Genomic DNA, 13981 nt, shown 5'->3' with positions numbered 1-13981 from the left:
TTATTTAACTCTCTGTAATCGATACACATTCTAAAAGATCCGTCCTTCTTTTTGACAAAAAGGACTGGAGCTCCCCATGGCAAGTAGCTAGGGCGGATGAATCCCTTGTCCAAGAGCTCACTGAGTTGGCTGGACAATTCCTGCATTTCAGTAGGGGCTAGCCGGTAGGGTGACTTAGCGAGAGGAGTTGCTCCTGGAACGAGGTCAATTCGAAACTCCACTTGTCTCTCTGGGGGTACTCCTGGAAGATCTTCAGGAAACACGTCTGGGAACTCACATGCTACGGGAATGTCTTGAACGTTAACCTCTTCCTTGGTTTTATCAACTATGTGAGCCAGGAGCGCCAAGTTGTTCTTTCGTAGATATTTTTGTGCCTTGATGCACGAGATGAGGCGAAGGTTCATGCTAGGTTTGTCTCCGTAAATTACTAGGGTTTCGTGATTGGGAAGGCGAAGGCGAACGGCCTTCTCGTGACACATAATTTCAGCATGGTGGGGGCTTAACCAGTCCATGCCAATAATCACATCGAAACTCCTAATTGATACAGGCATCAAGTCTATTCGAAAGACATGTTGATTGAGGGTTAGGTTACATCCGATGTAGATTTCCGTGGTAGATTCGGTTTTCCCATTGGCCATTTCCACCGTAAAGGTTTCATTTAGCTTCTAGGGCTGTTGTTTTAATAAATGTTTAAACTTATTGCTTACGAAACTTCACTCCGCTCTGGTGTCAAATAGGATGCATGCATAAGTGTGATTTAGGGGAAACGTACCGGTAACAACAGCGGGGTCCTGAATCGCCTCTCCCTGACCCATGGTCAGCATCCTTCCTATTCCTCCGTTTCCTGGATTGTTGTTGTTAGGGCACTCTCGGCGGAAATGCCCAGTCCTTCCACACCCATAGCAGGTGTGGCTAGGCCCTGCATTGTTGCCGCCGATGGTGACGTTGTTGTTGTTGTTGTGGTTGTTGTTTCCTTGTTGTTGGTTCTGGGGAGGGTAAATCTTGCAGTACTTCGCCGTGTGTCCCCTTCGATTGCAACTGGTGCACTGTAACTCCTTGCATTCTCCATTGTGATGGAAACCGCACTTGTTGCACTTGGGAAGATTACCGGAATAAGGTCTTGAAGCATTTGAAGCAGCTGAGGCTGGAGCATGTGGTGTGGCTGGAACCGGTGCGGTGACAGCGTTAACCGCCACTGTCTGCTGCTTTTTAGAGGTCTCGGGGCCCTGACGCCGCTTCCTCTTATTGTTCTTCCCCTTCTTGCCATCAGCTTCCTTCTTTCCTTCAGCCTCCGCTGGCTTCTCACCCTTCTTGTTGTTATGGTCATACAGCTTCTTTGCCAATCTTTTGGCGCTGTCATATGTTTCAAGGTTTGCAGCTATCACATTTCCTTGAATTGGTGATGTTAGTCCCCAGATGAATCGCTCAATCTTCTTTCCTTCCGAGGTGATCATACCCGGGCACAACAGAGACAGTTCACTAAATCTCGATATGTAGGCATCGATATTCGCATTCTGCACAGTGAGGTTCCACAGCTCTTGCTCCATTTTCTGAATCTCACCTCGTGGGCAGTATTCAGCCATCAACATTTCTTTCATCTCCGCCCACGACATAGAGTTGGCTACAGGAAGTGTCATGGCTTCCACATGTCCGTTCCACCAGGTGAGCGCTTGATCGACAAAAGTGCAGGCCGCGAACTTCACTTTCATCTGCTCAAGACAATCGCATATCTCGAATACCGATTCCACCTTCTCGATCCATCGCTTCAGAGTGATCACTCCTCCAGTGCCATTAAAAGTTCGTGGTTTGGCATTTGTAAAGTCCTTGTAGGTACATGTTTTAGTAGGTCCTTGATTCATCCCGTTGTTCGAACTCCCTGCCCCTTGCCCGTTGCCTCCTCCATTATTCCTTTGATGAAGTTGTGCCATAGCTGCGGTGACCGCAGCAGACACGGCTGCCTGGAATGCAGTGGAGTCAACTTCGGGTGGGGTTGGTCCAGGGTTTCCGCGAGTAGGTCGGCGAGGCATCTTTTTGTCATGAAACGAAAAGATGTTGAGTGTTTGGGGTTTCTGGAAGGTTGTGACCCTACGGACTAGGTGTAACGTACGTACTAAAACATTCCTATCATTCAACATACAATCATAGATTTCTCAACACATAGCAATTTGTAATATCATAACAAGGCACGTAAAAGTTTACTAATATTATCCGCATTTGATATATAAAAATTTTGCTCGTAAGAGCATACATGAGTGACACTAGTTCGACAGCATAACGGCTCTATGAGTAGTGTAGTCACTTAAACATAGAGTCGGGGTACATAGCATAGTTCCTAATGACCTACTAAGATAAGTCTAACCCTAACTGCGACGATCCGCGTCCGGTGGTGGTGGCGCTGAGGATGTGGATGCTCCCTGAAGACGAGTCACCAATTGTTCTGCGTCCTGAAGTCGAGACTCCCACCTTACCTGCCTCATGTGAAACTCCCGAAGGACGTCACGTGTCTCCTGTTCCGCACGCTCGACCCTAGTCCACAGCTGGCGTACCTGATCAGCAATGCCCTGAGCCAGATCGTCGGTGTCCCGTAAGCGTCTCACCATGACCGGTAGGGCTCGGTCGGCCGGTCCTCCGTCCCTCAGGTCAAAGAACTCGCGCGACATGCCGAATGGGGGTCGCTGTCCCTGCTGTCTGCTCCATCTCCAAAGATCAATACCCCAAGGAGGGGTAGGACCAGTGGGGCCCACACGGTAAGCAGGCACCCTGATCGGGTAAGGGGTTGATGACTTTGGACTCTACGTCTGAATCACCCCCTTCGTTGTCATCGGGTTCCTCTTCGAAGTTCTCTTCGTCTTCTTCGGGTTCGGCAGGCTCACCCTCGAATCCCGCTTCCGGTTCTTCGTCCGATTCTTCCTCGGGGTCTTCCTCAGGCTCTTCCTCTAACCATCCGTTATTCCCCTGATTAGGGAAATAGGGATCTCCGGGGTGATGAAACCCAGCCATGCTGTTTGTGTGAGTATGTAAACATGCTAACATTATTCCTAGGATGCTACAACTATTGTACAGAATAAGCAGGCGTTCTCTTTTTGGTGACAAGGGGTATAGTTTTAGGTTCCCTAGCTATCACGATCTCATCAGAACGTGTGTTAGTTTTACTTTGGAGAGAATGTAGTTGATCAGGCTACATCCACTCCTTTGTACCACTAAGAATAGTCCTGAATTAACCGAGATACTAGCATTATTTTGTTTGGTTCGGCGTTATGTTCTTTGTTCCTAATGCAAGCAAAGGTGTTTTATCATTGTATTTTACTTGTTTTGTTCAGATTTATGTTAGTCCCTCTTTTGGTTTATAGTTGCATATCAATGTATGGTTCGATATGCTAGTTCACTATAAACAGAGCTCTGATACCAACCTGTCACACCCCCGAACCAGACGGCGGAAACGTCTGAGGGCTATTGTGACTCAATTGAATACCATCACAATGAATATACATGAAACATAACATCATACAATACCACGCATTGGAATATTACAACTGGTTGCGTTTACATTCAGTACATAGTTCAAAACATTACATTCTCAAAAGTAGATTGTTCAATACTAGTTAAACAAACAACAAGACATCACTGAGTACATTTTCCCCTTCGGTTTACCTGTTACCTGAGAATACAAGTATTTTGAAAAACGTCAACATATGAAATGTTGGTGAGTTCATAAGTAATGTTTGAAAATACAGTGGTTTGTATTGTTTTGAAAATCACCAGAAAATCCGATATTTTCTGAAAAGAACTTAGTATAAAAAGTGTGAAGATCCGTAAGTATGCTTGTTTGTTTCTATAAATGTAGGAGTACGATTTGTAAAACTCGGTATGTAATTTGTAGGTGTATTAATTGGAAACCTTAGGAAAACCCGACGCTTCCCTATTACTTTGCATTAAATAATTTATGTTTTGTTTCTTCATTACGACAAGTGTATTCGTTGAGCTCCGGAGACGCTGGATTAATTGCGAGTTGTGAATTGTTGTAAACGTACATTAATGAAAACGACCAGTTGACAACCGTACAAACGATCCCTTAGGCGTCGTTTGCACTATTCACTTAACCCAACCACCTGGACTCATGTAGCCCCACAACCGAGGGGAAAAGAAGAGGGTGCGAAAGCCCGGTATTTCCCTACGTCGTTCAAGGCTATCGTGAATGCGAAGGACCCTTAGTCCGACTCGCATTTAGTGAATTCGCGACCTTACTAGCAGCACCAGAAGGCCCTTGGGGTCCAACAGCACAAAGCCTGTAAGAGTCCTTTTACACGAAATTAGGTCATATAAGACCCAACTACATGTAAGCGAGGTTCCTTCGGGCCTAAAGATCATGTCATCGGGCTAGCTAGGCCCAACAAGCATGATTTGAAACTTTTGGGCCCAAAGACGGTGTATCGACGTCTGGTGTATTCTCACGTGTGTATTGACTTCCCGAATTTTCCGCGTGTGTATTGAAGTTTCGTCGTGTTAGTAATTTCGGATTCATTATTGATTCGAGACCGAATCAATTCGTTTGATAACGAGTTTTGGTGTTGAAGGTGTATTGTAAATTGCCGATAATCGAGATGCTAATATTTCCTCATGACGGATTTATTATTTAAAACATTAGGATGTGTCTTTATTTCAGCCCCTTTCTTTTGGATAATTACACATTTAGCCCTTTGTATAAAATAAATTTCTATTTTAGTCCTCAAACCATTTTTCTTGACACTTTAGTATCAAAACTTATAGAAAAGTTATTTTTCAGCTCAAAGATTATTTGGAAAACTGTTTTAGTCCACCAAATGAAATTTTTCTCGGCTAGAACCCTCATTTTCACAGTTTTTACACTTTTGGCCCAAAATAGAGAATTTTTGCATTTTTGGTCCCTTTTAAATATAAAAAGCATTTTTAACCTTTGAAATGGACTTGGGACACTAGTAGTCCCCTGTTTTACAGAAAAATGCATTTCTAGCCCCTCAACTTTACAATTTTCGCATATTGGGCCTTATTGGGCCGAAAAGTTCATTTTTGGCCCATTATGCTTAAAAATTCACATTTTAATCCTTCCAAAGAGTAAGTTTCTGGAAAATACCTTATTGAAACTGTTTTGACACATTTCATCCATCAGAATTTGTATTTTGTCATTTTGGGCCCTTTAACTTTATATTTTCAACATTTTGAGTCCAAAAATGGGATTTTTAGCCCAATGAGTTCATGTTAACCAAGTTGGTTATTTCTCTAGAAATGATTTGTGTGTAATAATATGTTTAACACTTGTTTCATACATCTTAATGCAAATCTCGATTTTTAGGACTTTTTGACTAGTTTCAACACCATAATCACATATAAACATGTAAATAAGCATAGAAATCATACAAAGCATACACATAATCATAGATCCACACATTTTCTTGTATTCCCCCCCCCCACAAAACTTATAAAAACCGAAAATAAGGGGGTATGAAGCTCACCTTTGGGTGTGGTTTCGGTTTTGGAGGAGAAAATGAGAAGAAATTCGGCCTTAGCAACCTTCCTTGGAAGATTTCGAACTTGAATGCTTCTTAGGTGCTAGATCATGAGTTTGAATGGATTAAGAGGTGATTTTTGGATGAAATGAAGTAGCTAGTTTAAGGATCTAAGAGATTTCTTACCTTAGATGATGATTTTTGTGTACAAATCCTCTTGATTTCTCCTTAGATCTCGAAATATGGATGAGTTATGAGAGAGTTTCCTTGAGAGAAAAGTGAGTGAATTGTGTGTGTGTGTGTGTGTTTGGAATCGGCCAAGAATGAGAGAGAGAGAGAGAGAGAGAGAGAGAGGAAGGAATAGATCTTTGAGGTGATACATGCATGGAAGTATGTGATATGTTGCATGGAAGTCCCTTGGATAATTGTGAGGTGTCACTCACAAAGTCAACCCTCTCTTCTTTTGGGCTTGGGCCGAGAATGAGGAGGGTGTGAGGAGATTTTTGGGCTTTTATCCTTAAGCCCATGTTATAGCTAGGTTGGATTATTTTTGGCCTAAAAAAAATATAAATATGATTTTTATGACCCATTAGGTTAGATTAGATTAATTATGGTCCAAAATGGTTCATATAGTTAATCTATCTCATTCTAGGCCCAATATGGTCCAAAGTATTGAGTTAAATGGAATTGGGTCCAATTAGAGCCCATTTAAAGGTTCTAATCCCATGATAATCAAATTGGAAGCTTATCGGTCCATTGAGTCCAATAAGGAAGTCCTAGTCCAAAATGGACCTAAACAAGAACTTCTAGGGTTTCCAATTGCTTGTTGACTATTTGTTGCACTTGTATGGTGTATTAGTTTGAAAATTAGATGTCATAGAGTAAGCATCTTACATGCTCTTTAAGTTTTTGATTCTACATTTTACTTGAGTGTAGAGATTACATGACACAAAATTTCTAGTTGTGACAGACTCGCCGAGTCCACTAATGAACTCGCCGAGTCCAGCTGTGAACTCGGATAAGAATCCGCGACCATACTCGGCGAGTCTAAACACCAACTCGCCGAGTCCCCTCTCAACTTCCAAAATATAAAGGAATAAAATATTATACCTGGGAATCCGGATGTTACAATACTCTTCCTTTTTCTTAGATTTGAGAAAACTTTTATCTTTCTGTCTAATTGATTCTTCTTATTTGTTCTGCCATTCATTGAAACCTTTTCAATGATTCAGAATTCTACTTAATCTTGTAAGCATAACCACATTTAATAGACTTTTAGTAAATTATAACGAATAGTTTTATTGTTATTTGTGGTGGACTTAACAATTGCACAACATTGTGTTTTATTCCTTTAGTCCTTTACTTGACTCACATACTTGTGTGATCAAGGAATTAGTCTTAATCCCTTAAGTACCAAGATCTCCGTACATGGCATGATTCAAATCATATGATTCCAAGTTTCTGTCCAATTGCAACTTAGGTGATGAAATCTGTCCTTACTTAGAAAATTTTTATAATAACATAACTAAGAATCACATCCATTTATAGAAATACACAAACATCAATGATTTCATTGCAAGGATATACATAAATAAGACAAATCAAAATTTATTTTATTCATAAAAGCAGCGGAAAATATGTCCTTACAATGCAAGATCAACTGAAAAACTATGTAATCAAATATTCCTAACAACTCTATCATAACTTTCTAAGCTCAAAATCTGATCTTCGAATCCATGCGATCGTGATCCATTTCTTCGTGATCAGACTCATCTTGCTCTTCCATCAAGCTTCTTCTCTTTTCACTGATCCTGCAAAACATTCAAATGTAATCTTATCACATTATGTATTAAGAATCAGTGAATAGGAACTTAATGGAGTTATATAGTGGATTTTACCTGAAGTAGAGCCAACCGTCTGGACTCTCCCATCTCTTAGATCTCTCAGGTAGACTGGGCAACTTCGTCTCCAATGCCCCTTTTCTTGGCAATAAAAGCAAATTGACTCTTTTGGAACAGCACACGGAACTACTTCCGACTTTGCCTTTCTCTTATGATCAAACTTTTCGACCATGACATGCCTTTCGTTGCCATTGCCTATATCCATAGAGGTCTGGAAGGCAGATCCACCAATCAACTTTGCTTTTCCCGTGCGCCAAATCATTGTTGATTCAGCAACAATAAGCATATAGGTGAGATCAATGAGGGTCACATCGTGGTTCATCATATAGTACTCTCTTACGAACTCACTATATGAGTCAGGAAGCGACTGAAGAACCCAGTCAACAGCCAGCTCCTCACAGATAGCGGATCCCAACATTCTTAACCTATCAATGTGTGACTTCATCTCTAGGACATGTGCACACACTGATTTTCCTTCTTCATGTTTACTTGCCAAAAGGGCTTGAGTGAGTTTGAACTTTTTGAGCCTTTGAACTAGTGGGTTAGGGAGAATAATAGGAGGAGGTGGAAGAAGTGAAGCATGATCTCGTGTTTCTCGATCGAATCGTGGAATATCATCTTCATGTGGAAAGCTTATTCCACGGGATTTGGGAAGACCATAGTTGTCATACTTTGACATCTACAAAACGGGAGAAAAATTCAAGTTAGTTTATTGATTGAGTCCTTAGTAAATCACCCAAACAATATATTAAGGCTAGGACCCAACACAATATTCCACAACTTGGGAGAGGGATGCCGTAACCCAAATTGCAGAACATTTGAAGGTAAGTGAATGACGATTCACTAATTTTCCACCATGAAAAATGAAAAAGAGATTAAGTTTTAAACGTATTGAAAAACTCCTAGATCCTTTGAGATTCATTGAACTTTTCAATGGCATGTATAAATCTCGATATGCCCCTCGATTTGTGACTGGGATGCCGAGGATCACAAAACAGGGTGTGAATAACCATGCAAACTTACATGATGCCCCCAATGTTACAGTCACCTATTCGATGTGCCGGTTAACCACACACGCCCCACTGAACTATGACAAATATTAGGTCACCATTTGCTACCTTTGCTTAGAACCATTTAGTGTGCCGGTTAACCACACACGCTCCACTAACGTCTTCGCAAGGGTACAAAGTGTAATTTCATGGAATTGCATCAAATTCACTTTTGCCTAAAGTAACTATGATTAGGAATTTTGTATAAAACATTTAGTTACTTTATACTTCATTATTATTTTAATGGAAAGGATTTGTCCTATCCTACCCGTTCGGCTAACGACCCTCCACCAATCAAGGAAGCGGTGGGTGAGAGTGGACACCCATTAAACGACCATTTTATAGGCCATAACCTTATATCCCCCTTATAGATCGGCTTCGTGAATGAGGCCTACTAACGGTAAGACTAGCAGTTTAAGTTATACATATATAATATTAGACTTTTAATGTTATATATAGTATAAGGGTGTATTTTACACTTTTAAAATACTAGGTGGTCTAATTTAATAAATTATACTTTTAATTTAATTAAATGTAAATCATATCACTATGGATCTATTAACTCTCTTTTAATTATACACTTAATTAATTTAATAAAACCATAAGGGTGCAATTTGAACTTTTTCAAAACTTAGGGTTTTTGAATTTAACATTTAAAAAATTAAACCTTTTAATTAAAATTTAAATTCCAAAACTTGAGGGCAAGTTTTGAAACATTTCAAATCATTAGGGTTTAGAATTTAAATATTTCAAAATCAAACCTTTTAATCAAAAATTTAAATTCCAAAACTTGAGGGCAAGTTTTGAAACTTTTCAAAACACTAAAGATCAAATAACAAATAATTTAAATTAAACAATTAATTTAATGATTATCTAAATTTGACCTAGTCAATATTACTTGCAAGACAATTTACCATTTTAATTCAAATAATCAATTATTATCATATAAGGAAATTATCATTCAATCAAATGGTAATTATCTTTTGTTTGGTCAAGGATATACTCAAATATATGACAAAATTCGAATATTAATGACCCAAAGTAATAAAGGCAAGTATCCTTAAGCAAAATAGCAAGAAATCCCAAAATTTGCACTAACTGACGCTCGAACTCGCCGAGTTCCACTGTGAACTCGCCGAGTTGAAGCTACTCGCCGAGTCCACAATGGAACTTGCCGAGTTCATCAGTCAGGAGCACAAAAAAACGATTTTCAAAGCTTGAACAAATAAACAAGGCATCAATACAATAGAAACCAACCTTGCTCTGATACCACTGATGGGTTCTAGCCATAAGAACATCTTATGTGCTCATGCAAACCCTAAAGCTTGGATCTAGGTTCTTTTATTGTACATGCAATTCATCCAAGACTTTAAACCCTAGATTTAGCATGTGATAATCAATATTAACACAAGAATGGGCTTTAGATCTTACCTTGATTGTTACGTAGTAATAACAATCTCAAATCCTCCTTGTAATGGCTTTAGAAAGCTTAGAGTCACAAGTGTCACTCCTCTAATGGCTCACAAACTCGAAGAGGAAGAGGATGAAGAATGAGAAGGGAGGAGACACCCAAAAATGACTGGAAACCCTAAGGAGATTCTTAGCCACATTTTTGGTGCCCTAGGAATCCTTAAATAGTGAGGCTATTAGGGTTATCTAACAAGGAAACCCTAATTTGACTGGTTAGGGCCTAAGCAGCCCATTGACTCCCTCCTTAGAGGCCTTGGATGATTTCTAATGGGTTTCCCCATAGAATTCGTCCACTCCATCCTCTATGGAGTCCATTAGCCCAATATTCAGTTATCACACAATTGACAGTTCCAGTCCCTTAAGTTTAATTAATATCTTTTAGCCACAAAATTAATTCTTAATTAATTATTGACTAATATTAATTAAACAATATGATTTCTCCTTTAATATATTATTCTCATAATATATTAATAAATCATAATTAATTCTCTCTCTCCATAATTCATCCTATCAAGTTGTTTTGGTGAAGGCAACCCAAAAGGACCATGCACCATTGGGTCAAGTACATACCAAAATAGTTATGGACTTAGACACTAATCCAACACTATTTACCTAAGAGATCTAAGAGATGGGAGAGTCAAGACGTATGGCTCTACATCATGTAAAATCCATTATCTAACTCTTTTAAGTTCCTATTCTATATTCTTAATACATGATGTGATAAGATTACTTTTTGATGTTTTCTAGGATCGAAGAAAAGAGAGGAAGCTTAAGGGAAGAAGTGAGCTGAATCTAATCGTGAAAAAATGGATTTCGATCGCATTACTTGAAGATTGGATTCTTGAGCTACTACTTGGAGTTAGAATAGATTGCTACGAAATATGTAATAACATAGTTTTTTGAATTGAATTGCATTGTAAGGACAAATTTTTCCGCAATAAAATAAATTTTTTGATTTTATCTTATTTATTTATCCTTGCAATGGCGTGTATGAAAAATTGATGTTTGAAAGTTTCTATTATTAACAATAATGGATTTGATTCTTAATTATGTTATTTGTGGAAATGTTGAGAATTTACCAAATAGGGAGAGTTTCTCATCGCCCAAGTTTCAATTGGACGAAAACTTGGGATCATGCAACATGTATTGTATGATGAATAAAAAACTTTCACATTTGGTAAATTTAGACTAATTCTTTGACAAAGTGTCAAGTGAAGGACTAGGAAATCGAGTACACTAGGTTTTACGTTGATCAAGTCCACCACAAAGTGATAAAGATGTTCGTCATGATTTACTAAAGTTTGGTAAATATGGTTATACTTATAAGATTGAGTATAATTCTGAGTTAATTGAAAGAGTTTCAATGAATAGCAGAACGAATAAAGAAGGATCAAGTAGGCAGAAAGATAAAAGTTTCTCTGTTCTAAGAAGAAGGGAGAGTACCTTTTATTGTGTTTTATGATAAGTCTTAATGATTAAGAGCCATATCTCAATAGATCCTCTAAGTGAATCTTAGTTCATTTGTATGTCTAAGAAGAGGAATCATGAATTGTGGAAAATGGTTAAATCAAGAAGTCAATCATACTTCATTTCAATATCAAGTCCTAGAGTTATACTCCAAGATTGTGAATTGAGTGACAAGTCTTAAGAAGGTTTATAACACTCAACAAATGTGGAATTTGGAAAACTTTTCTTATTCTTGCACATTTGAAATTGGTAAGTTATGTTGTCTTGGATAAGACAAAGACCAACTAGGACCAATTATGTGAAGTGTTTTGTCTTGATAAGAACTACACTAACTCTTGAATATTTGTTTTGTCTAGAAAAGTTTTCTGACAAGAGAATCATATATGTCAAGAGATCAGTGGGAGTTTTAACGATCTTGGAAAAGTTTCAAGAACAAATCAAGAATAAACCTTATCGATCATCACTAGCACACGACTTAAGGCTTACAACCTATCGTGTTGACATTATTTTGCTTATGTGTCATTCCAATTGAGTTAATTATGTATGTGACTTCTATGAGTTCTCATTTGAATGCATAAAGACAAAGCGCCTTGATCGATGGAAAGTACATTGATATGTAAGTATAAGTTGCTAAACTACTTGGATGACATGGTGGGCACTCGTGTTACCATAAGGCAAAGAATGAAGATTAAGAAAGTTCAGTCCATATGAGTTTGGATTTGTCGCAAACTTGGTTTTGACAAATTCACATGGATAGGAACACATACACCATAAAATTTAAGTGTCATAAGATTCCCTCCTTCATGAAAAATGACTGTGAGGAAATGCTTTCACTAAGAGAGATTTTAAGAAGATAGCAATTGTGAGAATTATATTCTCAAATTCGATTATGGTTACAGCATCCCTTTCCATAGTTCGATTTGTGAGATTTGGCAATTAGTCTAACATTTGGGACTTATTAATATAAATTCTGAATTGTTTAGACACACATATGAGCTATCTAAGGCAAAGGTGTATAAAGTTAAGAAGCTTAGATAAAGGCTTATCAAAGCATCTGGTATTAGAAATATGAACTTCATAAATTCAATAGGCATTGTTTTCTGGAAGTTCAGCTATTTTTCTGAATACATGTCAAAGCTAGTGGGAGCATAAGTGTTATGCTTATATGATAATAATCATCATGATAGTGGGAGCATAAGTGTTATGTTTGTATGATTATTATGGCAAGTATTGCAAGTTAGCAATATTAACTATAGAAAAACAAAGATTCAATTTGCAAAGTTGAATGGGTTGAAAAGTTGTTTTTGCTATAATTAAGGGAGAGAATATTATACTTCGTTTCAAAAATCTAAAGCCTAGATTGAGAATTTTTCATAAATTTAGTCAAAGGATACATAGTGTGTTCTTAAATTTTGATTATGATTACGACATCCCTCTTCATAGTTCGAATTGTGAGAACATGACACATAAAATATTATGGCAAAAGATTGATAAAGTATCATATCTTTATGTAAGACATTATGCATCGTGTCTCATACGCTCCGGGTATAGGATCACTTGCAAATGCTATGATATTTGACCATTCTAGAATTTTCAAAATGTCTAGCACATTAAGAGGGAAAAAGGACTAGAATCAGTTTTGACTAAGATAATTAAACAACTATCAAAGGACAATGCAAATTTCATGGAGGATTGGTCGCTTGTGAGTAGTTGGAAGTATGGTATTGGATGGACCATATCGACATTATTATGAATAGATAAGATTCTATTAAGAATGAATTGTCATATGACAAATATGGAAATGTTTCCATATTGGGAGTTAGATATTGAGAGTCTATGTCTAGATTAGAAACTTATATGCAAGAAGGATGTTCAAAGGAATGTACTTTGAATGTGAGACTTCTCGTCTATGGAATTGTCTTGTAACAATTTTCGATAGGAGTACTTTGTAATTTCATTGGCCAAGTCTTGGTGACTTTTGTGCTATGACTTTGCGAAAGGATCGTTGCATAAAATGTTAGAATCTAGCATATTCTAGTAGTGGCAAGAACCTTGTGTTCTAACACTAATAATAAGGATTGGGAATTGTGAAATGAGCATCACTGGAAAAGTTTTTCAATTGACTTCCAGAATAACTAGGTTATTCGAACCTCCACGGTCGGTCATATGTTGGAAGTAAGTATGAAGGAAGACTGTTATGAAGAGTCTGTAGATTGTCTAAAGTGTTTAGACATAGCACAAGTTTGCTGCAGAGTTCATGATGCTTTGGTAAGATTAGATTATTGGATTAAACCCACGCTCATGTGAATCACTTCATGGATTTTATCACAAGTGATTGTGAGTCGATAATATTGTATATTCTTGAAACCAAGATGTGTGAGTTGTTATTTGTTGGTCGGTTGCACATTGATAATAAGAAAACACACAATTTACTTGGTGTTATAAAACTTATTGTTGTGTGTGATTCGATCAGTAAATGCAAGCGAGCATTTGAGTTGAGGTTTATCCATTCCTTTTACCCAAAGTGGGATAAAAGCGATATCTGTGGGCCTATCGATAATTTAGTGATGACACCTAAGTGCTTGGCCAAGCCGAGACTAAGTTGATGTGT

Source organism: Lactuca sativa, chromosome 7 (assembly GCF_002870075.4).
Source record: "Lactuca sativa cultivar Salinas chromosome 7, Lsat_Salinas_v11, whole genome shotgun sequence".
In the NCBI taxonomy this organism is placed as follows: domain Eukaryota; kingdom Viridiplantae; phylum Streptophyta; class Magnoliopsida; order Asterales; family Asteraceae; genus Lactuca; species Lactuca sativa.
This window is presented reverse-complemented; position numbering follows the sequence as displayed.